The sequence below is a fragment of the Heterodontus francisci genome, chromosome 30 (assembly GCF_036365525.1).
Source record: "Heterodontus francisci isolate sHetFra1 chromosome 30, sHetFra1.hap1, whole genome shotgun sequence".
Classification (NCBI taxonomy): Eukaryota; Metazoa; Chordata; class Chondrichthyes; order Heterodontiformes; family Heterodontidae; genus Heterodontus; species Heterodontus francisci.
In genome coordinates, this window is record NC_090400.1 from 64,011,090 (window position 1) to 64,038,281 (window position 27,192).

Consider the following 27,192-nt stretch of genomic DNA (forward strand, 5'->3'; position numbering starts at 1 on the left):
TGATGGAACCGACGAGGGAGCAAGCTATCCTAGATCTAGTCCTGTGTAATGAGACAGGAATAATTAATGACCTCATAGTTAGGGATCCTTTTGGAAGGAGTGATCACAGTATGGTTGAATTTAGAATACAGATGGAGAGTGTGGAGATAAAATCCAATACCAGGGTCCTGCGCTTGAACAAGGGGGACTACAATAGAATGAGGGAGGACTTGGCTAAAGTAGACTGGAAACAAAGATTTTATGGTGGGACAGTTGACGAGCAGTGGAGGACTTTCAAAGCAATTTTTCAAAGTGCTCAGCCAAAGTATATTCCAGTGAAAAGGAAGGACTGGAAGAAAAGGGGTAATCTGCCATGGGTGTCTAAGGAAATAAGGGAGGCTATCAAATTGAAAGAGAAGGCATACAAAGTGGCCAAAAACAGCATGAAACTGGAAGATTGGGAAAACTTTAAAGGTCAACAGAAAGCCACAAAAAGGGCTATAAAGAAAAGTAAGATAGAACATGAGAAAAAACTAGCACAGAATATAAAGACAGATAGCAAAAGTTTCTATAAATATATAAAACGAAAAAGAGTGGCTAAAGTAAACGTTGGTCCTTTAGAGGATGAGAAGGGGAATTTAGTTATGGGATATGATGAAATGGCCGAGGCATTGAACAGGTATTTTGTATCGGTCTTCACAGTGGAGGACATTAATAACATGCCAGTAATTGACAAAGAGACGAACGTAGGTGAGGACCTGGAAACAATAATTATTACGGAAGAGGTAGTGTTGGGCAAGCTAATGGAGCTAAGGATTGATAAGTCTCCTGGCCCTGATGGAATGCATCCCAGGGTACTAAAAGAGATGGCGGGAGAAATAGCAGGTGCACTGGCGGTAATTTTCAAAATTCGCTGAATTCTGGGGTAGTCCCAGCAGATTGGAAAACAGCAGATGTGACGCCACTGTTTAAAAAGGGAGGTAGACAAAAGATGGGGAATTATAGACCGGTTAGCTTAACCTCTGTAGTGGGGAAGATGCTTGAGTCTATTATCAAGGAAGAAATAGCAGGGCATCTCGATAGAAATTGTCCCGTTGGGCAGACGCAGCATGGGTTCATGAAGGGCAGGTCATGCTTGACAAATCTTTTGGAATTCTATGATGACATTACGAGCAAGGTGGACAATGGGGACCCAGTGGATGTGGTGTACCTAGATTTCCAAAAGGCCTTCGACAAGGTACCGCACAAGAGGCTGCTGCATAAGATAAGGATGCATGGCGTGAGGGGTAAAGTATTAGCATGGATAGAGGATTGGTTGACTAACAGGAAGCAGAGAGTGGGGATAAATGAGTGCTATTCTGGTTGGCAATCAGTCACTAGTGGTGTGCCTCAGGGATCGGTGTTGGGACCGCAATTATTTACAATTTATATAGATGATTTGGAGTTGGGGACCACGTGTAGGGTGTCAAAGTTTGCAGATGACACTAAGATGAGTGGCAGAGCAAAGTGTGCAGATGACTGTGAAACTTTGCAGAGGAACATAGATACATTGAGTGAGTGGGCAAAGGTCTGGCAGATGGAATACAACGTTAATAAATGTGAAGTCATTCATTTCGGTACGAGTAACAGTCAAAAGGATTATTACTTGAATGGTGCTATGCAGAGGGACCTGGGTGTCCTTGTGCATGAATCGCAGAAGTTGGTCTGCAGGTACAGCAAGTAATTAGGAAGGCAAATGGAATTTTGTCCTTCATTGCTAAAGGGATTGAGTTTAAAAACAGAGCGGTTATGTTGCAGCTGTATAAGGTACTGGTGAGGCCGCACCTGGAGTACTGTGTGCAGTTTTGGTCTCCTTACTTGAGAAAGGATGTACTGGCACTGGAGAGGGTGCAGAGGAGGTTCACTAAGTTGATTCCGGAGTTGAGGGGGTTGGCTTATGAGGAGAGACTGAGTAGATTAGGATTATATTCATTGAAATTCAGAAGAATGAGGGGGGATCTTCTAGAAACAAATAAAATTATGAAGGGAATAGATAAGATACAAGTCGAGAGGATGTTTCCACTGGCAGGTGAAGCTAGGACAAGAGGGCATAGCCTCAAGATTAGAGGGAGCAGATTTAGGACTGAATTAAGAAGGAACTTCTTCACCCAGAGGGTTGTTAATCTATGGAATTCCTTGCCCAGTGAAGTAGTTGATGCTTCTTCAGTAAACGTTTTTAAAGCTAAGGTAGATATCTTTTTGAACAATAAAGGAATTAAGGGATACGGTGAGAGCGCGGGTAAGTGGATCTGAGTCCACGAAAAGATCAGCCATGATCTTATTGAATGGCGGAGCAGGCTCGAGGGGCCGGACGGCCTACTCCTGCTCCTAGTTCTTATGATCTTATGATCTTCTGGCACCACCCCTGTATCTAAGGAGGATTGGAAGATTATGGCCAATGCCTCCGCAATTTCCACCCTTATTTTCATCAGTATCTATGGATACATCTCATCTGGTCCTGGTGACTTATCAAATTTAAGTACAGTCAGCCTATCTAACATTTCCTCTTTATCAATTTTTAACCGGTCCAGTCTCTCAACTACCTCCTCCTTCACCATGACTTGAACAGCATCTTCTTCCTTGGGAAAGATAGATGCAAAGTACATTTACCACAGCCATGCCCCCCACCTCCATGTGTAAATCCCCATTTAGGTCCCTAATTGGCTCCACTCTTCCTTTTACTACCCTTTTACTATTTAGGAACATAGGATCAGGAGTAGGCCATTCAGCCCATCGCGCCTGCCCCGCCATTCAATACGATCACGGCTGATCATCCACTTCAAAGCCTTTTCCCCACACTATCCTCATATCCCTTTATGTCATTTGTATTTAGAAATCTGTCAATCTCTGCTTTAAACATACTCAATGACTGAGCTGCCACAGCTGTCTAGGGTAGAGAATTTCAAAGATTCACAACCCTCTGAGTAAAGAAATTTCTCCTCATCTCTGTCCTAAGTGACTTCCCCCTTGTTTTGAAATTATGCCCACTGGTTCTAGACTCCCCAACCAGGGGAAACATCTTACCTGCATCTACCCTGTCCATCCCTTTAAGTATTTTGTATTATGAGATCACCTCTCATTCTTCAAAACTCTGGAGAATACAGGCCCAGTTTTCCCAATCTCTCTTCATAGTGCAGTCTTGCCAGGAACAAGTCTGGTGAACCTTCATTGCACTCCCTCTGTGGCAATGATATCCTTCCTAAGGAAAGGGGACCAAAACTGCACACAGTACTCCAGGTGCGGTCTAATCAAGGTTCAATACAATTGAAGCAAAACTCCACTACTCCTGTACTCAAATCCTCTTGCGATAAAGGCTAACATACCATTAGCCTTCCTAATTGCTTGCTGCACCTGCATGTTAGCTTTTAGTCACTTATTGACAAGGGCACCCAGGTCCCTCATACATTTTAACTTTCTAATCTCTTCCCATTTAAGAAATACTCTGCACACCTATTCCTCCCACCAAAGTGCATAACCTCACAATTTTCCACATTATATTCCATCTGCCATGTTCTTGCCCACTCACTAAGTCTGTCCAAATCCCCTTGAAACGGCTTTGCATCTTCTTCACAACACACATTCCCACCTCGTTTTGTGTCATCCGCGAACTTGGAAATCCTACATTTGGTCCCCACATCCGAATTATTGATATATATTGTGAACAGCTGAGACCCAAGCACTGATCCTTGTTGTATCCCACTAGTCAGAGCCTGCCAACATGAGAATGACCCATTTATTCCTACTCTCTGCTTTCTGCCTCTTAACCAATCTTTAATCGAGGGTAGGCAGTGGCGTAGTGGTATTATCACTGGACTAGTAACCCAGAGACCCAGGGTATTTCTCTGGGGACATGGGTTCGAATCCCACCACAGCAGAAGGTGGAATTTGAATTTAATTAATAAATCTGGAATTAAAAGCTAGTCTAATGATGGCCATGAAATCATTGTCAATTGTTGTAAAAACCCGTCTGGTTCACTAACGTCCTTTAGGGAAGGAAATCTGCTGTCCTTACCTGGTCTGGCCTACATGTGACTCCAGACCCGCAGCAATGTGGTTGACTCTTACATGCCCTCTGAAATGGCCTAGCAAGCCACTCAGTTGTACCTAACCGCTACGAAGTCAATAAAAAGGAATGAAACCGGACAGACCACCCGGCATTGACCTAGGCACCGGAAACAACAACGGCAAACCCAGCCCTGCCGACCCTGCAAAGTCCTCCTTACTAACATCTGGGGGCTTGTGCCAAAGTCGGGAGAGTTGTCCCACAGACTAGTCAAGCAACAGCCTGACAAAGTCATACTCACGGAATCATACCTTACAGACAATGTCCCAGACACTGCCATCACCATCCCCGGGTATGGCCTGTCCCACCGGCAGGACAGACCCGCCAGAGGTGGTGGCAAAGTGGTATACAGTAGGGAGGGAGTTGCCCTGGGAGTCTTCAACATTGACTCCAGACCCCATGAAGTCTCATGGCATCAGGTCAAACATGGGCAAGGTAACCTCCTACTGATTACCACCAACCACCCTCCCTCAGCTGATGACTCAGTATTCCTCCATGTTGAACACCACTTGGAGGAAGCACTGAGGGTGGCAAGGGCACAAAATGTACTCTGGGTGGGGGACTTCAATGTTCATCACCAAGAGTGGCTCGGTAGCATCACTACTGACTGAGCTGGCCGAGTCCTAAAGGACATAGCTGCTAGACTGGGTCTGCGGCAGATGGTGAGGGAACGAGCAAGAGGGAAAAACATACTTGATCTCGTCCTCACCAATCTGCATGCCGCGGATGCTTCTGTCCATGACTGTATTGGTAGGAGTGACCACCGCACAGTCCTTGTGGAGACGAAGTCCCGCCTTCACATTGAGGATACCGTCCATTGTGTTGTGTGGCACTACCACCGTGCTAAATGGGATAGATTTCAAACAAATCTAGCAATGCAAAACTGGGCATCCATGAGGCGCTGTGGGCCATCAGCAGCAGCAGAATTGTACTCAACCACAATCTGTAACCTCATGGCCTGGCATATCCCCCACTCTACCATTACCATCAAGCCAGGAGACCAACCCTGGTTCAATGAAGAGTGCAGGAGGGCATGCCAGGAGCAGCACCAGGCATACCTCAAAATGAGGTGTCAACGTGGTGAAGCTACAACACAGGACTATCTGCGTGCCAAACTGCGTAAGCAGCATGCGATAGACAGAGCTAAGCGGTCCCATCACCAACGGATCAGATCTAAGCTCTGCAGTCCTGCCACATCCAGCCGTGAATGGTGGTGGACAATTAAACAACTAACTAAAGGAGATGGCTCCACAAATATCCCCATCTTCCATGATGGGGGAGCCCAGCACATCAGTGCGAAAGATAAGGCTGAAGCATTTACAACAATCTTCAGCCAGAAGTGCCGAGTTGATGATCCATCTCGGCCTCCTCCTGAAGTCCCCAGCATCACAGATGCCAGTCTTCAGCCAATTCGATTCACTCCGCGTGATATCAAGAAACGACTGAAGGCACTGGATACTGCAAAAGCTATGGGCCCTGACAATATTCCGGCAATAGCACTGAAGACCTGTGCTCCAGAACTTGCCGCGCCCCTAGCCAAGCTATTCCAGTACAGCTACAACACTGGCATCTACCCTGCAATGTGGAAAATTGCACAGGGATGTCCTGCACACAAAAAGCAGGACAAGTCCAACCCGGCCAATTACCGCCCCATCAGCCTACTCTCAATCATCAGTAAAGTGATGGAAGGTGTTATCGACAGTGCCTTCAAGAGGCACTTGCTTAGCAATAACCTGCTCAGTGACGTTCAGTTTGGGTTCCGCCAGGGCCACTCAGCTCCTGACCTCATTACAGCCTTGGTTCAAACATGGACAAAAGAGCTGAACTCAAGAGGTGAGGTGAGAGTGGCTGCCCTTGACATCCAGGCAGCATTTGACCGAGTATGGCATCAAGGAGCCCCAGCAAAACTGAGGTCAATGGGAATCAGCGGGGAAACCCTCCGCTGGCTGGGGTCAGACCTAGCGCAAAGGAAGATGGTTGTGGTTGTTGGAGGTCAATCATCTGAGCTCCAGGACATCACTGCAGGAGTTCCTCAGGGTAGTGTCCTAGGCCCAACCATCTTCAGCTGCTTCATCGATGACCTACCTTCAATCATAAGGTCAGAAGTGGGGATGTTCGCTGATGATTGCACAATGTTCAGCACCATTCGTGACTCCTCAGATATTGAAGCAGTCCATGTAGAAATGCAGCAAGACCTGGACAATATCCAGGCTTGGGCTGATAAGTGGCAAGTAACATTCGCGCCACACAAGTGCCAGGCAATGACCATCTCCAACAAGAGAGAATCTAACCATCTCCCCTTGACATTCAACAGCATTACCATCGCTGAATCCCCCACTATCAACATCCTAGGGGCCACCATTGACCAGAAACTGAACTGGAATAGCCATATAAATACCGTGGCTACAAGAGCAGGTCAGAGGCTGAGAATTCTGAGGCGAGTAACTCACCTCCTGACTCCCCAAAGCCTATCCACCATCTACAAGGCACAAGTCAGGAGTGTGATGGAATACTCTCCACTTGCCTGGATGGGTGCAGCTCCAACAACACTCAAGAAGCTCAACACCATCCAGGACAAAGCAGCCCGCTTGATTGGCACCCCATCTACAAACATTCACTCCCTCCACTACCGACGCACAGTGGCATCAGTCTGTACCATATACAAGATGCACTGCAGCAATGCACCAAGGCTCCTTACACAGCACCTTCCAAACTCGCGCCTTCTACCAATTCGAAGGACGAGGGCAGCAAATGCATGGGAACACCACCACCAGCAGGTTCCCCTCCAAGTCACACACCATCCTGACTTGGAACTATATCGCCGTTCCTTCACTGGCGCTGGGTCAAAATCCTGGAACTCCCTTCCTAACAGCACTGTGGGTGTACCTATCCCAAATTGTCTGCAGCGGTTCAAGAAGGCAGCTCACCACCATCTTCTCAAGGGCAGTTAGGGATGGGCAATAAATGCTGGCCTGGCCAGCGACGCCCACATCCCTGAATGAATAAAAAAATAATAATCCATGCCAGTACATTACCTTCTAACCCATGTGCTTTACAAAGAACAAAGAACAGTACAGCACAGGAACAGGCCATTCAGCCCTCCAAGCCTGCGCCGATCTTGATGCCTGCCTAAACTAAAATCTTCTGCAGTTCCGGGGACCGTATCCCTCTATTCCCATCCTATTCATGTATTTGTCAAGCTGCCTCTTAAACGTCACTATCGTACCTGCTTCCACCACCTCCCCTGACCAACCTCCTGTGGGGGACTTTATCAAAAGCCTTCTGAAAATCCAAGTATAACATGTCCTTTGACTTCCCTTTATTAATTCTGTTCGTAACATCCTCAAAAAAACTCCAACAGGTTCGCAAAACATGATTTCCCATTCATAAATCCATGTTGACTAAGTCCAATCAGATCATTATTATCCAAATGTCCATTTATCACATCCTTTAGAATAGATTTTAGCATTTTCCCAATGACTGATGTAAGGCTAATAGAACAAAGAACAAAGAAAATTACAGCACAGGAACAGGCCCTTCGGCCCTCCAAGCCTGCGCCGATCCAGATCCTAAATCTAAATCTGTCGCCTATTTTCTAAGGGTCTGTATCTCTTTACTTCCTGCCCATTCATGTATCTGTCTAGATACATCTTAAAAGACGCTGTCGTGTTCGCATCTACCACCTCCGCTGGCAACGCGTTCCAGGCATCCACCACCCTCTGCGTAAAGAACTTTCCACGCACATCCCCCCTAAATTTTTCCCCTCTCACTTTGAACTCGTGACCCCTAGTAATTGAATCCCCCACTCTGGGAAAAAGCTTCTTGCTATCCACCCTGTCTAAACCTCTCATGATTTTATACACCTCAATCAGGTCCCCCCTCAACCTTCGTCTTTCTAATGAAAATAATCCTAATCTACTCAATCTCTCTTCATAGCTAGCGCCCTCCATACCAGGCAACATCCTGGTGAACCTCCTCTGCACCCTCTCCAAAGCATCCACATCCTTTTGGTAATGTGGCGACCAGAACTTCACGCAGTATTCCAAATGTGGCCGAACCAAAGTCCTATACCTGCCAACTCTTGTACTCAATACCCCGTCCGATGAAGGAAAGCATGCCGTATGCCTTCTTGACCACTCTATTGACCTGCGTTGCCACCTTCAGGGAACAATGGACCTGAACACCCAAATCTCTCTGTACATCAATTTTCCCCAGAACTTTTCCATTTACTGAATAGTTCACTCTTGAATTGGATCTTCCAAAATGCATCACCTCGCATTTGCCCTGATTGAACTCCATCTGCCATTTCTCTGCCCAACTCTCCAATCTATCTATATCCTGCTGTATTTTCTGACAGTCCCCTTCACTATCTGCTACTCCACCAATCTTAGTGTCGTCTGCAAACTTACTAATCAGACCACCTATACTTTCCTCCAAATCATTTATGTATATCACAAACAACAGTGGTCCCAGCACGGATCCCTGTGGAACACCACTGGTCACACGTCTCCATTTTGAGAAACTCCCTTCCACTGCTACTCTCTGTCTCCTGTTGCCCAGCCAGTTCTTTATCCATCTAGCTAGTACACCCTGGACCCCATGCGACTTCACTTTCTCCATCAGCCTACCATGGGGAACCTTATCAAACGCCTTACTGAAGTCCATGTATATGACATCTACAGCCCTTCCTTCATCAATCAACTTCGTCACTTCCACAGGTCTGTAATTTCCTGTTTTCTCTCTCCCTCCCTTCTTAAAAAGTGGGGTGACATTTGCAACCTTCCAATCTGCAGGAACCGCTCCAGAATCTATAGAATTTTGGAAGATGGTCACCAGTGCATCCACTATCTCCATAGCTACCTCTTTCAACATTCTTGGATGTAGAATATCAGGTCTTGGGGACTTATCAACCTTCAGTCCCATTAATTTCTGCAATACAACCGTCTTACTAATACTGATTTCCTTCAATTCCTCATTCCCCTAATCCCTTGGATTTCTAATTCTGGGAGATTTCTTGTATCTCCCTCAGTGAAGACAGACACAAAGTAATCATTTAGCTTCTCTGCCATTTCTGTACTCCCCATTATAAATTCTCCTGACTCTGCCTGTAATAGACCCATATTTATCTTAGCCAAATGTTTCCTTTTTACGTACCTGTGGAAGCTTTTTTATATTCTGTTTTTATATTTTTGCTAGCTTACATTCATATTCTGTTCTCGCTTTCTTTATCAGTTTCTTCGCCCTCCTTTGCTGGATTCTAAAATCCTCCCAATCCTCAGGTTTACGACAATTTCTGGCAACTTGATAGGCCTTTTCTTTGAAGCTTATACAATCCTTAACTTCCTTTGTTATCCACGGTTGACTGCCTTTACTTTTGGGGTTTTTGTGCCTTGAAAGAATGTATAGTTGCTGTAAGCTATGTAATATTTCTTTAAAGTCTATCCATTGCCTATGTACTGTCTTACCTTTTAATGTATTTTCCTAATCCACCTCAGCCAATTTGCCCTTCATACCTTCATAATTTCCTTTGTTCAAATTTAACACCCTAGCTTCAGATTGAAATACCTCACTTTCAAACATAATGTAAAATTCTATCATATTATGGTCACTTATCCCTAAAGGTTCTTTTGCAACAAGATTATTAATTAGCCCTTTCTCATTACATAAAACTATATCTAAAATAGCCTGTTATCTAGTTAGTTCCTCAACATACTGCTCTAGAATACCATCCCTAACACACTCCAGAAACTCCACAGCTTTAGTGCTCATTACGTTTACCCAGTCTATATGCAGATTGAATTCACCCATGATTTCTGTGTTACCCATGCCACATGCTTCTCTAATCTCTTGATTAATACCATGCCTCACACTACCACTACTGTTTGGTGGCCTATAAACAACTCCTACCAATGTTTGCTGCCCCTAGCTGTTTCTTAGCGGCACCCAAACAGATTCTACATTTTGTTCTTCCGATCTGAGATCCTCCCTTACTAATGTACTGATCCCATCCCTTATTATCAGCGCAACAACACCTCCTTTTCCTTTTTGCCTGTCCTTCCTAAATATCGAATATCCTTGTATATTCAGTTCCCCGTCTTGATCACCCTGTAGTCACGTTTCTGTTTTGGCAATTAGATCATACCCATTTACCTCTATTTGGGCCTTTAATTGCCTATGTATGACTATAGAAGACTTTTGCATTCCCTTTTATGTTAGCCGCGAGTCTCTTCTCACGCTCTCTCTTTGCGTCTTTGTTTTTTCACTTTTCCTCTGAACCTTTGATATTCAGCCTGCTTCATCTTACTCCCTATCTATTTCGCTTTCCAGGGAGCTGTGGATCTGTTTGCTCTACCTTTCCCCCTCGTGGGAATGTACCTTGACTCTACACGAACAATCTCCTCTTTGAAGGCAGCCCATTGTTCAGTTACAGTTTTGCCTGCCAATCTTTAATTCCAATTTTCTTGGGTCATATCCGTTCTCACTCCATTGAAGTTGGCACTCCCCCAAATAATTATCTTTACTCTGGATTGCTTGCTGTCCTTTTCTATCGCTAACCGAAACCTAGTAATGCCGTGGTCGCTGTCACCTAAATAATCCCCTACTGACACTTGATTCACTTGACCCACCTCATTCCCCAGAACCAGATCCAGCAACTTAGATACATTACTCTTGGTACCCCCATATAGTCATAGAATCAATATTGCACAGAAGGAGGCCATTTGGCCCATCAAATCCATGCTGCTCTATCCTCATAGCCCTGGAAATTTATTTCCTTCAAGTATCCATCCAATTTCCTTTTGAAATAATTCATAATCTATGCATCCACCGCCCTCATAGGTAGCGAGTTTCAAGTCATTTTTCACTCACTGATAAAATTAGTTCTTCCTCATATTCCCCCTGCATCTCTTATCCCAAACCTTAAATCTGTGTCCCCTAATCCTTGTACCATCAGCTAATGGGAACAGCTTTTCTTTGTCTACATTAACCAAACCTGCCATAACCTTGTACCCCTCCATCAAGTCTCCCTCAATGTTCTTTGCTCCAAGGAAAACAACCCCAGCCTCTCCATCCTAATCTTGTAGATAAAATCCCTTATTCCTTGATCCATTCTGGTAAATACCCTCTGCACCATCTATAGGAATTTTACATACATCGTAAATTGTGGTGACCAGAACATACAAACATACAACGGAGTAGGAGTAGGCCACTCGGCCCCCTCGAGCCTGCTCCACCATTCGATAAGATCATGGCTAATCTGACTGTAACTGCAACTCTGCATTCCCGCCTACCCACAGTAACCTTCCACCCCCTTGATTATCAAGAATCTCTCTACCTCTGCCTTATCAAAGACACTGCTTCCACCGCCTTTTGAGGAAGAGAGTTCCAAAGACTCATAACGCTCTGAGAGAAAAAAAATTCTCCTCATCTCTGTCCTAATTGGGCAACCCCTTATTTTTAAACAGTGACCCCTAGTTCTAGATTCTCCCACAAGAGGAAACATACTTTCCACATCCACCCTGTCAAGACCCCTCAGAATCTTATATGTTTCAATCAAGTCGCCTCTTACTCTTCTAAACTCCAGTGGCTACAAGCCTAGCTTGTCCAACCTTTCCTCATAAGACAACCCGCCCATTCCAGATATTAGTCTAGTAAACCTTCTCTGAACTGCTTCCAATGCATTTACACCCTTCCTTAAATAATGAGACCAGTACTGTACACAGTACTCCAGATGTGGTCTCACCAAAGCCATGTATAACTGAGCATAACCTCCCTACTTTTTCAATTACCCTTTCAATAAAGATAACATTCTATTAGCTTTGTTAATTATGTGCTGTACTTGCATACTAACCTTTTGCGATTCATGCACTGGGACACCCAGATCCCTCTGCATCTCAGAGCTCTGCAATCTCTCAACATTTAGATAATTTGCTTTTTTGGTCTTCCTGTCAAAATGGACAATTTCACATTTTCCCACATTATACTCCATTTGCCCACTTACTTAGCTTATCTATATCCCTTTGTAGCCTCCTTATGTCCTCTTCACAACTTAATTTTCTACCTATTTTTGTGTCATCAGCAAATTTAGCAACCATACCTTTGGTCCCTTCATCCAAGTCATTCATATAAATTGTAAAAGATTACATCTTGCCAACCAGAAAATGACCCATTTATGCCTACTCTCTGTTTCCTGTTAGCTAGCCAATCGTCTATCCATGCCAATATGTTACCCCCTACACCATGAGCTTTTATTTTCCACAATAATCTTTGATGTGGCACCTTATCAAATGCCTTCTGGAAATCTAAATACAGTACATCCACCTGATCCCAAAGAACAAAGAACAAAGAAAATTACAGCACAGGAACAGGCCCTTCGGCCCTCCAAGCCTACGCCGATCCAAATCCTCTATCTAAACCTGTCGCCTTTATCCACAGCACATATTACTTCTTCAAAGAACTCCAATGAATTGCTTAAACATGATTTCCCTTTCACAAAACCATGCAAACTCTGCCTGATTACCTTGAATTTTTCTAAGTGTCCTGCTATAACATCTTTAATACCAGCTTCTAACATTTTCCCTATAACCAATGTTAGGCTAACTGGCCTGTAGTTCCCTACTTTCTGTCTCCCTCCCTTTTTGAATAAAGGAGTTACATTGGCTATTTTCCAATCTAATGGATCCTACCCCAAATCTGGGGAATTTTGGAAAATTAAAACCATTTATTTTAAGACCCGAGGATGAAGTCCATCATTACACGGGCTACTTGTCAGCCCACAGCTCCAACAATTTGCTCAGTACTACTTCCCTGATGATTGTAATTTGCTTGAGTTCCTCCCTCCCTTCCATTTCCTGATTTACAACTATTTCTGGGATGTTACTTGTGTCCCCTATGGTGAAGGCCGATGCAAAATACCAGTTCAATTCATCTGCCATCTCCTTATTTTTCCTTATTAATTCCCCAGACTCACTTTCTATAGGACCAATGCTCACTTTGTTAACTCGTTTGTTTTTTAAATATCTATAGAAACACTTACTATCTGTTTTTATATTTCGAACCAGCCTTTTCTCATACTCTAATTTTTCCTTCCTTATTAATCGTTTAGTCGTTCTTTGCTGCTTTTTATATTCTGTCCAATCTTCTGTCCTGCCACCCATCAAAGAACAAACAACAGTACAGCTCAGGAACAGGCCATTCGGCCCTCCAAGCCTGCGCCGATCTTGATGCCTGCCTAAACTAACACCTTCTGTACTTCCGGGGCCCATATCCCTCTATTCCCTTCCGATTCATATATTTGTCAAGATGTCTCTTAAACGTCACTATCGTATCTGCTTCCACCACCTCCCCTGGCAGCAAGTTCCAGGCACTCACCACCCTCTGTGTAAAAAACTTGCCTCGCACATCCCCTCTAAACTTTGCCCCTCTCACCTTAAACCTATGTCCCCTAGTAACTGACTCTTCCACCCTGGGAAAAAGCTTCTGACTATCCACTCTGTCCATGCCACTCATAACTTTGTAAACATCTATCATGTTGCCCCTCCACCTCCGTCGTTCCAGTGAAAACAATCCGGGTTTTTCCAATCTCTTCTCACAGCTAATGCCCTCCAGACCAGGCAACATCCTGGTAAACCTCCTCTGTACCCTCTCCAAAGCCTCCACATCCTTCTGGTAGTGTGGTGACCAGAATTGCACGCAATATTCTAAGTGTGGCCTAACTAAGGTTCTGTACAGCTGCAACATGACTTGCCAATTTTTATACTCTATGCCCCGACCGATGAAGGCAAGCATGCCAAATGCCTTCTTGACTACCTTATCCACCTGCGTTGCCACTTTCAGTGACCTGCGGACCTGTACACCCAGATCTCTCTGCCTGTCAATACTCCTAAGGGTTCTGCCATTTACTGGATACCTCCCACCTGCATTAGACCTTCCAAAATGCATTACCTCACATTTGTCCGGATTAAACTCCATCTGCCATTTCTCCGCCCAAGTCTCCAACCGATCTATATCCTGCTGTATCCTCTGACAATCCTCATCATTATCCGCAACTCCACCAACCTTTGTGTCGTCCGCAAACTTACTAATCAGACCAGCTACATTTTCCTCCAAATCATTTATATATACTACAAAGAGCAAAGGTCCCAGCACTGATCCCTGCGGAACACCACTAGTCACATCTCTCCATTCAGAAAAACACCCATCCACTGATGCCCTCTGTCTTCTATGACTGAGCCAGTTCTGTATCCATCTTGCCAGCTCACCTCTGATCCCATGTGACTTCACCTTTTGCACCAGTCTGCCATGCGGGACCTTGTCAAAGGCTTTACTAAAGTCCATATAGACAACGTCCACCGCCCTTCCCTCATCAATCAGCTTCGTCACTTCCTCAAAAAACTCAATCAAATTAGTGAGACACGACCTCCCCTTCACAAAACCATGTTGTCTCTCGCTAATAAGTTCGTTTGTTTCCAAATGGGAGTAAATCCTGTCCCGAATAATCCTCTCTAATAGTTTCCCTACCACTGACGTAAGGCTCACCGGCCTATAATTTCCTGGATTATCCTTACCACCCTTCTTAAACAAAGGAACAACATTGGCTATTCTCCAGTCCTCTGGGACCTCACCTGTAGCCAATGAGGATGCAACGATTTCTGTCAAGGCCCCAGCAATTTCCTCCCTTGCCTCCCTCAGTATTCTAGGGTAGATCCCATCAGGCCCTGGGGACTTATCTACCTTAATGCTTTGCAAGACACCCAACACCTCCTCCTTTTTGATAATGAGATGACTGAGACTATCTGCACTCCCTTCCCTAGGCTCATCATCCACCAAGTCCTTCTCCTTGGTGAATACTGATGCAAAGTACTCATTTAGCACCTCACCCATTTCCTCTGGCTCCACGCATAGATTCCCATCTCTGTCCTTGAGTGGGCCAACCCTTTCCCTGGTTACCCTCTTGCTCTTTATATACGTATAAAAAGCCTTGGGATTTTCCTTAATCCTGTTTGCCAATGACTTTTCATGACCCATTTTAGCCCTCCTAACTCCTTGTTTAAGTTCCTCCCTACTGTCTTTATATTCCTCAAGTGCTTCATCTGTTCCTAGCCTTCCAGCCCTTACAAATGCTTCCTTTATCTTTTTGACTGGGCTCACAATATCCCGTGTTATCCAAGCTTCCCGAAACTTGCCAAACTTGTCTTTCTTCCTCACAGGAACATGCTGGTCCTGGATTCTAATCAGCTGACGTTTGAAAGACTCCCACATGTCAGATGTTGATTTACCCTCAAACAGCCGCCCCCAATCTAAATTCTTCAGTTCCTGCCTAATATTGTTATAATTAGCCTTCCCCCAATTTAGCACCTTCACCCGAGGACTACTCTTATCCTTATCCACAAGTACCTTAAAACTTATGGAATTATGGTCACTGCTCCCGAAATGCTCCCCCACTGAAACATCGACCACCTGGCCGGGCTCATTCCCCAATACCAGGTCCAGTACGGCCCCATCCCTAGTTGGACTATCTACATACTGTTTCAAGAAGCCCTCCTGGATGCTCCTCACATATTCTGCCCCATCCAAGCCCCTAGCACTAAATGAGTCCCAGTCAATATTGGGGAAGTTAAAATCACCCACCACTACAACCGTTACCTTTACATCTTTCCAAAATCTGTCTACATATCTGCTCCTCTACCTCCCGCTGGCTGTTGGGAGGCCTGTAGTAAACCCCCAACATCGTGACTGCACCCTTCCTATTCCTGAGCTCCACCCATATTGCCTCGCTGCATGACCCCTCTGAAGTGTCCTCCCGCAGTACAGCTGTGATATTCTCCTTAACCAGTAATGCAACTCTCCCACCTCTTTTACATCCCCCTCTATCCCGCCTGAAGCTTCTAAAGCCTGGAACATTTAGCTGCCAATCCTGCCCTTCCCTCAACCAAGTCTCTGTAATAGCAACAACATCATATTTCCAAGTACTAATCCAAGCTCTAAGTTCATCTGCCTTACCTGTTATACCTCTCGCATTGAAACAAATGCACTTCAGACCACCAGTCTCGCTGTGCTCAGCAACATCTCCCTGCCTGCTCTTCCTCTTAGTCCTACTGGCCTTATTTACTATGTCCTCCTCATTTACTTCACTAGCTGTCCTACTGCTCTGGTTCCCACCCCCCTGCCACACTAGTTTAAACTCTCCCAAGTGATGCTAGCAAACCTTGCAGCCAGGATATTAGTGCCCTTCCAGTTTAGATGCAACCCGTCCTCCTTGTACAGGTCCCATCTGTCCCTGAAGAGAGCCCAATGGTCCAGATATCTGAAACCCTCCCTTCTACACCAGCTGCTCAACCACGTGTTTAGCTGCACTATCTTCCTATTTCTAGTCTCACTGGCACGTGGCACAGGGAGTAATCCAGAGATTACAACCCGAGAGGTCCTGTTTTTTAACTTACTACCTAACTCCCTAAACTCCCCCTGCAGGACCTCATCACTCTTCCTGCCTATGTCATTGGTACAGATGTGTCCCACAACCTCTGACTGTTCACCCTCCGCCTTCAGAATGCCCTCTGTCCGTTCAGAGACATCCTTAACCCTGGCACCAGGGAGGCAACATACCTTCCTGGAGTCTCTTTCACGTCCACAGAAGCGCCTATCTGTGCCCCTGACTACATAGTCCCTTATAACTATTGCTCTTCTGCGCTTTGTCCCTCCCTGCTGAACAACAGTGCCAGCTGTGGTGCCACTGCTCTGGCTGCTGCTGGTTTCCTCTGATAGGCCATCCCCCCCCAACAGTATCCAAAACGGTATACTTGTTAGAGAGGGAGATAGCCACAGGGGATTCCTGCACTGACTGCCTGCCCCTTCTAGCGGTCACCCATCTATCTGCCTGCACCTTGGGTGTAACCACTTCTCTAAAAAAAAAAATCTTTGAGCAATTATATGCTTTAAGTTTGATACTATCTTTAACATTTTTAGTCAACCACGGTTGGTGCGTCCTCCCCTTGGAATTTTTCTTTCTCGTTGGAATGTATCTATTCTGTGTATTCTGAAATATCCCCTTAAATATCTGCCACTGCATCTCTATTGTCCTATCCCTTAGCCTACTTTGCCAGTTCACTTTTGCTAGCTCTGCTTTCATGTCCTTCGAATTGCCCTTATTTAAGTTTAAAATACTAGTCTTAGACCCACTCTTCTTTCCCTCAGACTGAATGTAAAATTCAATCATATTATGATTGCTGCTGCCTCAGGGCACCTTCACTATGAAGTCATTAATCAATCCTATCTCGTTTGCACAATACCAGGTCCAGTTTGCCTGCTCTCTGATTGACTCCAGAATGTGCTGTTCTAAGAAACTATTCCGAAAACATTCTATGAACTTCTCATCTGGGCTACCTTTGCCCAGATGATTTTTCCAATCTGTATGTAGATTAAAATCCCCCATGATCGTTGCTGTACCTTTCTGACAAACACTCATTATTTCTTCTTTTATACCCAGTCCTATTGTCTGGTTACTGTTACGGGGCCTGTACACCACTCCCACAAGTGACTTCTTGCCTTTTTAATTTCTTATCTCGACCCAAAGTGCCTCCACATCCTGGTTTCCTAAGCTTAGGTCAGTCCTCTCTATTGTGCTAATACCATCATTATTTAACAGAGCCACCTCTCCACCTTTTCCAAGCTTCCTGTCCTTCCTAAATGTCATGTACCCTTCAATATTCAGGTCCCAATCTATGTCATAGAACAGTACAGCACAGTACAGGCCCTTCGGCCCACGATGTTGTGCCGAACCTTTAACCTACTCTAGGATCAAACTACCTACATACCCTTCATACTACTATCATCCATGTACCTATCCAAGAGTCGCTTAAATGTCCCTAATGTATCTGCTTCTACTACCACCGCTGGCAGTGCATTCCACGCACCCACCACTCTCTGTGGAAAGAACCTACCTCTGACATCTCCCCGAAACCTTCCTCCAATCACCTTAAATTTATGCCCCCTGGTGATAGCCCTTTCTGCCCTGGGAAAAAGTCTCTGACTATCCACTCTATCTATGCCTCTCATCATCTTGTACCCCTCTATCAAGTCACCTCTCATCCTTCTTAGCTCCAATGAGAAAAGCCCTAGCTCCCTCAACCTTTCTTCGTAAGACATGCCCTCCAGTCCAGGCAGCATACTGGTAAATCTCCTCTGCACCCTCTCTAAAGCTTCCACATCCTTCCTATAATAAGGCGACCAGAACTGAACACAATATTCCAAGTGTGGTCTAACCAGGGCTTTATAGAGCTGCAGCATAACCTCGCGGCTCTTAAACTCAATCCCCCTGTTAATGAAAGCCAACAGACCATACGCCTTCTTAACAACTCTATCAACTTGGCTGGCAACTTTGAGGGATCTATGGACGTGGACACCAAGATCCCTCTGTTCCTCCACACTGCCAAGAATCCTGTCTTTAAGCCAGTATTCTGCATTCAAATTCGACCTTCCAAAATGAATCACTTCACACTTTTCCAGGTTGAACGCCATCTGCCACTTCTCAGCTTAGCTCTGCATCCTGTCAATGTCCCGTTGCAACCTACAACAGCCTTCCACACTGTCCACAACTCCAGCAACCTTCGTGTCATCGGCAAACTTGCTAACCCAGCCTTCCACTTCCTCATCCAAGTCATTTATAAAAATTACAAAGAGCAGAGGTCCCAGAACAGATTCTTGTGGAACACCACTGGTCACCGAGCTCCATGCTGAATACTTTCCATCTACTACCACCCTCTGTCTTCTCTGGGCCAGCCAATTCTGTATCCAGACAGCCAACTTTCCCTGTATCCCATGCCTCCTTACTTTCTGAATGAGCCTACCATGGGGAACCTTATCAAACGCCTTGCTAAAATCCATATACACCACATCCACTGCTCTTCCTTCATCAATGTGTTTTGTCACATCTTCAAAGAATTCAATAAGGCTTATGAGGCATGACCTGCCCCTCACAAAGCCATGCTGACTATCTCTAATCAAACTATGCTTTTCCAAATAATCATAAATCCTGTCTCTCAGAATCCTCGCCAATAATTTGCCCACTACCGACGTAAGACTGACTGGTCTATAATTCCCAGGGTTATCCCTATTCCCTTTCTTGAACAAGGGAATAATATTTTCCACCCTCCAATCATCTGGTACTACTCCAGTGAACAGTGAGGACACAAAGATCATCGCCAAAGGCGCGGCAATCTCTTCCCTCACTTCCCGTAATATCTTTGGGTATATCCCGTCTGGCCCCGGGGACTTATCTGTCCTCATGTCTTTCAAAATTTCCAGCACATCCTCCCTCTTAACAGCAACCTGTTCGAGCATATCAGCCTGTTTCACGCTGTCCTCACCGGCGACCAGGCCCCTCTCACTAGTGAATACTGAAGCAAAGTATTCATTTAGGACCTCCCCTACCTTCTCCGACTCCAGGCACAAGTTTCCTCCACTATCCCTGATCGGCCCTACCCTCACTCTGGCCATCCTCTTGTTCCTCACGTAAGTGTAGAACGCCTTGGGATTTTCCTTAATCCTACCCGCCAAGACTTTTTCATGTCCCCTTCTAGCTCTCCTAAGTCCATTCTTCAGTTCCTTCCTGGCTACCTTGTAACCCTCTAGAGCCCTGTCTGATCCTTGCTTCCTCAACCTTAAGTAAGCTTCCTTCTTCCTCTTGACTAGCTGTTCCACATCTCTTGTCATCCTGCAGCCATGCTCTGTAATGTCTATCAAATCGTACTTATTTATTTCTATTTGCTCTATCATCTGTTTTGTTTCGAATGCTACATGCATTCAGAAACAGAGCCTTTAGTTTTGTCCTTTTTTATTTTTGTAACCTCCAGCCTTGTCTGCTGATTTACTCTTATATTTGTAATCACTGTCTCTTCCTGTCACTGTCTGTTTATCGTTTCCCATACTAATACTTTTCTCTCTTGTCTTGTCTCTACTCTTTGATTTACCACATCTTCCCAAATTTGATCCCTTACCCCGACTATTTAGATTGAAACTCTCTCTACTTCCCTAGTTATGCACCTCATTAGAACACTGGTCCCAGCACGGTTCAGGTGTGAACTGTCCCAACAGTACAGCCCCCACTTTCCCCAGTACTGGTAATAGTGCCCCACAAACTGGAACCCACTTCGACCACACCAGTCTTTGAGCCACGCATTCATTTCTCTAATCTTATTTGCCCTACTCCAATTTGCATGTGGCTCAGGTAATAATCCAGAGATTATTACCTTTGAGGTTCTGCTTCTTAATTTGGTGCCTAGCTCCTCATACTGACTATGCAGAAGCTCTTTCTTTATTCTGCCTATTTCATTGGTACCTGCATGGACCATGACGACTGGATCCTCCCCCTCCCACTGTGAGCCCCTCTCCAGCCCTGAGCAGATGTTCCAAACCCTCGCAACGGGCAAGCAACACAGCCTTTGGACTATCTCTCTTTGCTGCAGAGAACAGTGTGAATCCCCCTCACTATACTGTCCCCTACTACCACTACTTTCCTCTTTGCTCCTCCCGTGTGAATGGCTTCCTCGACCATGGTACTATAGTCAGTCTGTTCAACCACACTACAGCCGTCACTCTTGTCCATGCAAGCTGCAAGAAACTTGAACTTGTTGCTCAATTGCAAGGACTGAGGCTCCTCCACTCCCATCTTCTCGATCCCCTTACCTGCCTGACTTGCAGTCACACCCTGCTGTCCCTGACCACTGACCATAACAGATGATGCTATCCTAAGGGGTGTGACTTCCTTCTGGAACAAAGTATCCAGGTAACTTTCCCCATCCCTGATGCAGCACAGTGTCTGCAGCTCAGCTTCCAGCTCAATGACTCTGAGCCAAAGCTTCTCAAGCTGCAGACGTGGTTGCCATGGATTGCCATGGCACCTGGGAGCGCCCACAAACTGCAGCTGCAACACATAACATGTCCTGCCATCCTTATTGTGTTAATTTAATTAATTTTTTTTCTCTCTTAATTTATAGTTCCCCTCCTACTGAACTCCCTCACTTACCAAACTCCCTTCTTCACACTGGATTACTGATTACTGACATTGCCACTGCGCGACCATCGACCCACAAGACAAGTGGCAAATGGAATGTTTCATCATTCATTTTTTTACCATGTGCCACGTTTGTACTTTGGGCCAGGCTGTTCTATTTTTCTGTCAATTAATACCATCTCTACACTAACGCTTTGTCTTTCAACACACCAATAACATACCATTTGTCTTTGCTCCATGACCTTCTGGTCAGTTATTCTCTGTGACCATGTCCCTATCAATGCCTTCTCTTTGGTGATCTCTTGCCCCACCCCCACTTTATTTGCCTAAAACGTATTACATTTCTAGCCTTTGCCAGCTCTGATGAAGGGTCACTGACCTGAAACGTTAACTCTGCTTCTCTCTCCACAGATGCTGCCAGACCTGCTGAGTATTTCCAGCATTTCTTGTTTTTATCCCTTCTTCACACTCTGTGTCATCAAGCAGCACTGAGAGTCCGCTGAATTTATACTCTCTCAGAACTGGATGCAATACTCTAGTTGTGGTTTAACTAGAGCTTTATGCAGGTTCAGTATAACTTCCCTGCTTTTGTACTCAATACCTCTATTTACAAAGCCCAAGATTCCATATGCTTTGCTGACTACTCTCTCCCTGCACACTCTTTGGAATTGTGCCATGAAGTCTATCTTGCCTCTCCCTATCCCTTCTGCCAAAACATGTCTCCTCATACTTCTCTGTATTAAATTCCATCTGCCACTTGTCTGCTAATTCTGCTATCCTATCAATGTCCTGTTGTAGTCGATTGGTATCATCCTCACTGTTTGCCACACCTCATCTAAGTCAAAAGCAAACTGAATGCTGGAAATCTGAAATAAAAACAGAAAATGCTGGAAATATTCAGCAAGTCTGGCAGCATCTGTGGGGAGAGAAACAGAGTTAATGGGCCGGGTTTTCCCTGTGGGCTTCTGCTCAAATCAGGCTCAAATGGGGGACAGAATCCTGCATTGTCTGGGAACAATCACTCAATGTGATTTTCCCCAAAGCAGCCAATTAATGACCAGAGGGCAGGCTCGCCATCCAATTAAAGGATGGCCGGTGGCTCTTGAAGCTGGAGGGCCAATCAGAGGCCTGCCATTTTGAAAGCAGCATGGTACAACGATGGAAGATTAGCGAGGGAGAGGAAGCTGTAAAATGGAGGCCCCTCTCGACAACATTTTTTAAAGTTTAAATTAAAAAATGGCTTTTGCAGTCAGGCATGCCTGGAGTGCTGGCACCCTGGTCTGCCGCCAGTAGGCCTCCTGGATGTTGGTGTTAATGTTGAAGGCACCGACCAACAGGGCCCAGATAGGCACAAGAATAGGTGTGATCTTGTCCTCCAGGTGTGCAAAGGGAGCAGCTGCAGGTCGCTGTTTCCCACCTCCAAATTGACAACTCCATCCTCCGAACCCTGCTGTTACTCCACCCTCAAGTGGTCAATCTGAGATGACTGTCGCTTAGGAATGAACTCAGCGCAGGCAAGTAATTTTCTGATCAGGAACAGGCTGAAGCAGAAAAAACAGTATAACCAGTGGCCAGTCACAGGCTCAGCAGGAGACTGAAGTCTCTCAGTCACAGCAGTGGTAGGGAAAGGGCAGTCCACTAATCAAAGTTACTTGAAATATCACAACAGAGCAGCAATTCAGAGACAAAGTTGGGTCTTATGTTACAACCAGTGTCGCCCAGAGCAAAAGCATCTTCTTGAGGTAAGTCCAGAAATTTGAAGCCAAGCTTCAAAGAAGATCTAGATCTAGATTTTTCCAGATCTTTTCCACAGCTCACAGATCAGAAAAAGAAATTGGCCTTATGTGGCTCTTAATGAGCCTAATCAGCTACCCGCCACGTGGGGGCAGGTAGCCCTGCCGCCCCCCCACCAGCCTCCGGAAAAATGGCTTGGGGGCAGGATGGAGCCGAGAACCAGCACGCCAGCCTGTGGCACTATTTTTAGTGCCCGCCTGTGTCCGCTCCTGCCCCCGGTGGGGACTGAAAATTGAGCCCAACGCTTCAGGTCAACAACCTTTCTGATGAGGGATCATCGATCTGAAATGTTGGTCTGGATTTTTGCATCAGGGGAAGGAAACCAAAATCAGGACCATTTCCGGGTCTCAAACCTGCCCTCGGGTTCCATGTTTCATGGGGGGTGACCCTTAATTAATATGGAGATAGGTTTGGTGGACAATTGGTGGCTGTGGGGGCAGGAAAAGAGGCAGGCTAACTCAAGTGCGGGCCCAAGTTAAACTCACCACGGCAGCCAGTAGTGGCTGCTGTTTGCGTGGTGAAAATGCCCAGTGAGGAATCACACTGAACTTTGGGCTGGATTTCTCATTTCAATAATGTCTCAGGAGAACTGGATGCTTGGAACCCAGGGCAGGGAAGCCCCTCATTTTTTGGACGCTGATCTGGAGGTCATGCTGGAGGCATGAGGAAGAGGAGGGAGGTCCTTTTCTCAGAGGGTGGCAGGAGGAGGCCACTCGCACAGACCAAACAGGCCTGGGTAGAAATCATTTCCACTGTCAGTGCTGGCAAGGTGAGTGCTACCCCCAACCCTCAGGACAGATCTCTGGGTATTCACCCTCCAGCAAACACATCAGCTGAGGAGCCTCAGGGTGTCTGCTGCCCCTGACCATGGAAGGGTGTGTGCCCAGGGTACTTACTGATCCCTCAGAATGGCTCTAAGCTTCTTTGCTACTGAGGACCTACCAGCACTGAAACATGCACCCTCCAATGAATTGGAGCAGGTGCCATTGGCAGCAGTGCCTTATCACCGTCTTTTTTGTCCTTGCAGGAGAAATGGGCACGTAATGCTCAAAAGAGGGTCTTTACAGGTGAAGGAGTACCCTACCTGCAGATCATCATGGCAATGGAGGAGCTGGCAATGGAAATGGTCCAGATTGTGGACCAGTAGGAAGTCGGCCCTGGCAAAATGGGCAGTCATGGTGGAGATGGTGATTACAGAGGGCAATGTGCTCATTAAGTGGGTGCATTGCACTCCACCCTGTCGGACAGCATGCTGAACACCGAGTTGCATTGGGAAGCCTCAGCACAACAGAGACTTCTGCTCTCCAAGGCTAGCTCTCATGATCTCTTATGTCTCCCACAGGTGCAGAGTTCCACCCCATGAAACTTTCTCCCTCTCCTTCAGCAGCCCAAGATGACTATCAAGGAACTGAAGAACCACCGTTAAGCACACTGTCCACCAATGCAGATACTCTCATCTCGGTGGGTCCTTGCACATGTTTAGATAGGGTGGCACTGAGTGAGGAGCATGGCACTAGTGTGCAAGAAGAGGTACCAGAGGCTGAGGCAGCTGTGGGCAGTTCCCCTTGGAGGAGGAAGTACAGTCACAGCCCTGCTCAAATGGGCACAGATGCAGATGTGCTCTCAGGTGTCAGAGATCCCTGAAGTACTGTAGGGTCATGGGCAGAGAATGGAGGAGTCCATCAACTCATGTGCGCCACCATAGCTCAGGACTATGAACACATGATCTCCTGCATGGAAAGAGTGGCTAACCTCAAGGACAGCCATATTCAGCAGCACTTAGAGTGCATGCAGGATCTGCGCACTGACATCCACAGGATGCATGCCACACTGTAGCCTGGACCAGTCAGTGGCTCTGGTAGCACAGATATGTTTGGAGGGGATGCCATTTGCTCCACAGCTGGAGCTTCCCTCCAGCCATCCATTGCCTGCCAAGGCTGAGGATGCCACTCTTCACGGGGCGTCTTCATTGTCCTTGACTTCCTTGGTTCCTCTGACAGTGGGAGAATCTGTGCAGCAGGGTCAAGTGACGGAGACTGTCCCAGTAATGGTACAGGTCCAGCAGCCACTGGAGACGCCCCCATGGACACCTCCACCACGAGGCCGACCACCACATGCACCTCAGCCACAAGAGAAGTGAACAGGCTGCCTACAACTCCTCCGAGGTCACAGGGGGAGCACCACATAGACGTGGCAGAGCATGGAGGCCACTGCATCACATGGAGTACTGAGTGGGTCACTGGGGTGTCTTGTTGTTGTAACTGTGCCCTGTTTTCCTTTCTCAGTATTATGTATATAATAACATTTGAAGGCGCACATGTGAGACTCCGTTTATTGATGGCGGGTCAAGATACGAGGTATGAGGTTGCAAAAGAGATCAAGTGTTCCTCAACGGTGATGACAAAGCTTCTGGCCAGATGCTTCCTTCATTGGTGGTAGGAGTTTAGATGTTCCAGACTGCATCTTCAATAGATGTATTACACAGGCACCTCAGAGTGAGTTCCATACCATGCCTTTCAGCCTGGGTCAGAGTAGTCAGTTGAAATGTTCCTGAATCAAATGATCCCTGAGATTCAGAGCAACTGACAAGACCTATTTAAGAAAGGTTGTAGAGATAAGCCAGGGAACTATAGACCTGTGAGTCTCACGTCAGTGGTAGGGAAACTATTGGAGAAAATTCTGAAGGAGAGAATCTATCTCCACTTGGAGAGGCAAAATTTGATTAGGAATAGTCAGCATAGCTTTGTCAGAGGGAGGTCATGCCTAACAAATTTGATTGAATTTTTTGAGCATGTGACCAGGTGTGTAGATGAGGGTAGTGCAGTTGATGTAGTTTACATGGATTTCAGCAAAGCCTTTGACAAGGTCCCACATGGGAGACTTATCAAGAAAGCAAATGCACATGGGAAACAGGGTAACTTGATAAGGTGGACTCAAAGTTGGCTTAGCTGTAGGAGACAGAGAGTGATGACAGACAGTTGTTTTAGTGACTGGAAGCCAGTGTCCAGTGGCATACCACAGGGATCTGTGCTGGGTCCCCTATTGTTTGCCATTTATATAAACGACATAGATGACTATGTGGGGGGTAGGATCAGTAAGTTCGCGGATGATACAAAGATTGACCGAGTGGTTAACAGTGAGGTTGAGTGTCTTGGGTTACAGGAAGATATAGACGGGATGGTCAAATGGGCAGAAAATTGGCAGATGGAATTTAACCCTGAAAAGTGTGAGAGTGATGCACTTCGGAAGGAGTAATGTGACATTCAATGAATGGCCTGACACTAGGAAGTTCCAAGGAACAAAGGGACCTTGGCTTGTTTGTCCATAGATCTCTGAAGGCAGAAGGGCAGGTTAATAGGGTGGTTGAAAAGGCATATGGGACACTTGCCTTTATCAATCAAGGCATAGATTACAAAAGCAGGGAGGTCATGTTGGAGTTGTATAGAACTTTGGCAAGGCCACAGCTGGAGTACTGTGTGCAATTCTGGTCGCCACATTATAGGAAGGATGTGATTGCATTGGAGGGGGTGCAGAGACGATTCACCAGGATGGTGCCTGGGATGGAACATTTAAGCTATGAAGAGAGGTTGGATAGGCTTGGGTTGCTTTCGCTGGAGCAGAGAAGACTGAGGGGTGACCTGATCAAGGTGTACAAGATTATGAGGGGCATGGACAGGGTGGATAGGGAGCAGCTGTTCCCCTTAGTTGAAGGGTCAGTTACTAGGAGACACAAGTTTAAGGTGAGGGGCAGGAGTTTTAAGGGGGATTTGAGGAAGAACTTTTTTACCCAGAGGGTGGTGACAGTCTGGAATGCACTGCCTGGGAGGGTGGTAGAGGCGGGTTGCCTCACATCCTTTAAAAAGTACCTGGATGAGCACTTGGCACGTCATAACAATCAAGGCTATGGGCCAAGTGCTGGCAAATGGGATTAGGTAGACAGGTCAGGTGTCTTTAATGCATTGGTGCAGACTCGATGGGCCGAAGGGCCTCATCTGCACTGTATTATTCAGTGATTCTGATTCTGTGACCTTAGTGCCATGCGTGGCCACCTCCCTGTGCAGCCAGAGCACTTCAGTATTCTGTGTCCTCCGCCTCAAGCTCCTCTTCCTCCTCCTATCCCACCTCCTGCTCCTCCTCTTCCTCCAATGAGCTATCTCCTTCCAGGGCCTCACCATCCTCGAGGTCCACACCTCTCTGGAGGGCTATGTTATGGAGGAAGCAGCAGACCACCACAAAGAGCAAGACCCTTGCAGGAGGGCATTGCAGAACGCCACCCAACCGGTGCAGGCACTGGAAACACATCTTGAGA

The 27,192-nt window shown here is 46.1% G+C and overlaps 1 protein-coding gene across 8 annotated transcripts in view; it reads left to right on the forward strand.

Moving 5' to 3' along the window:
- The window catches only part of LOC137346878 (uncharacterized), a 398,647-nt gene that overhangs the window by 367,261 nt on the left and 4,194 nt on the right, over positions 1 to 27,192 (forward strand). The gene's annotated exons all lie outside the window — the stretch shown is intronic.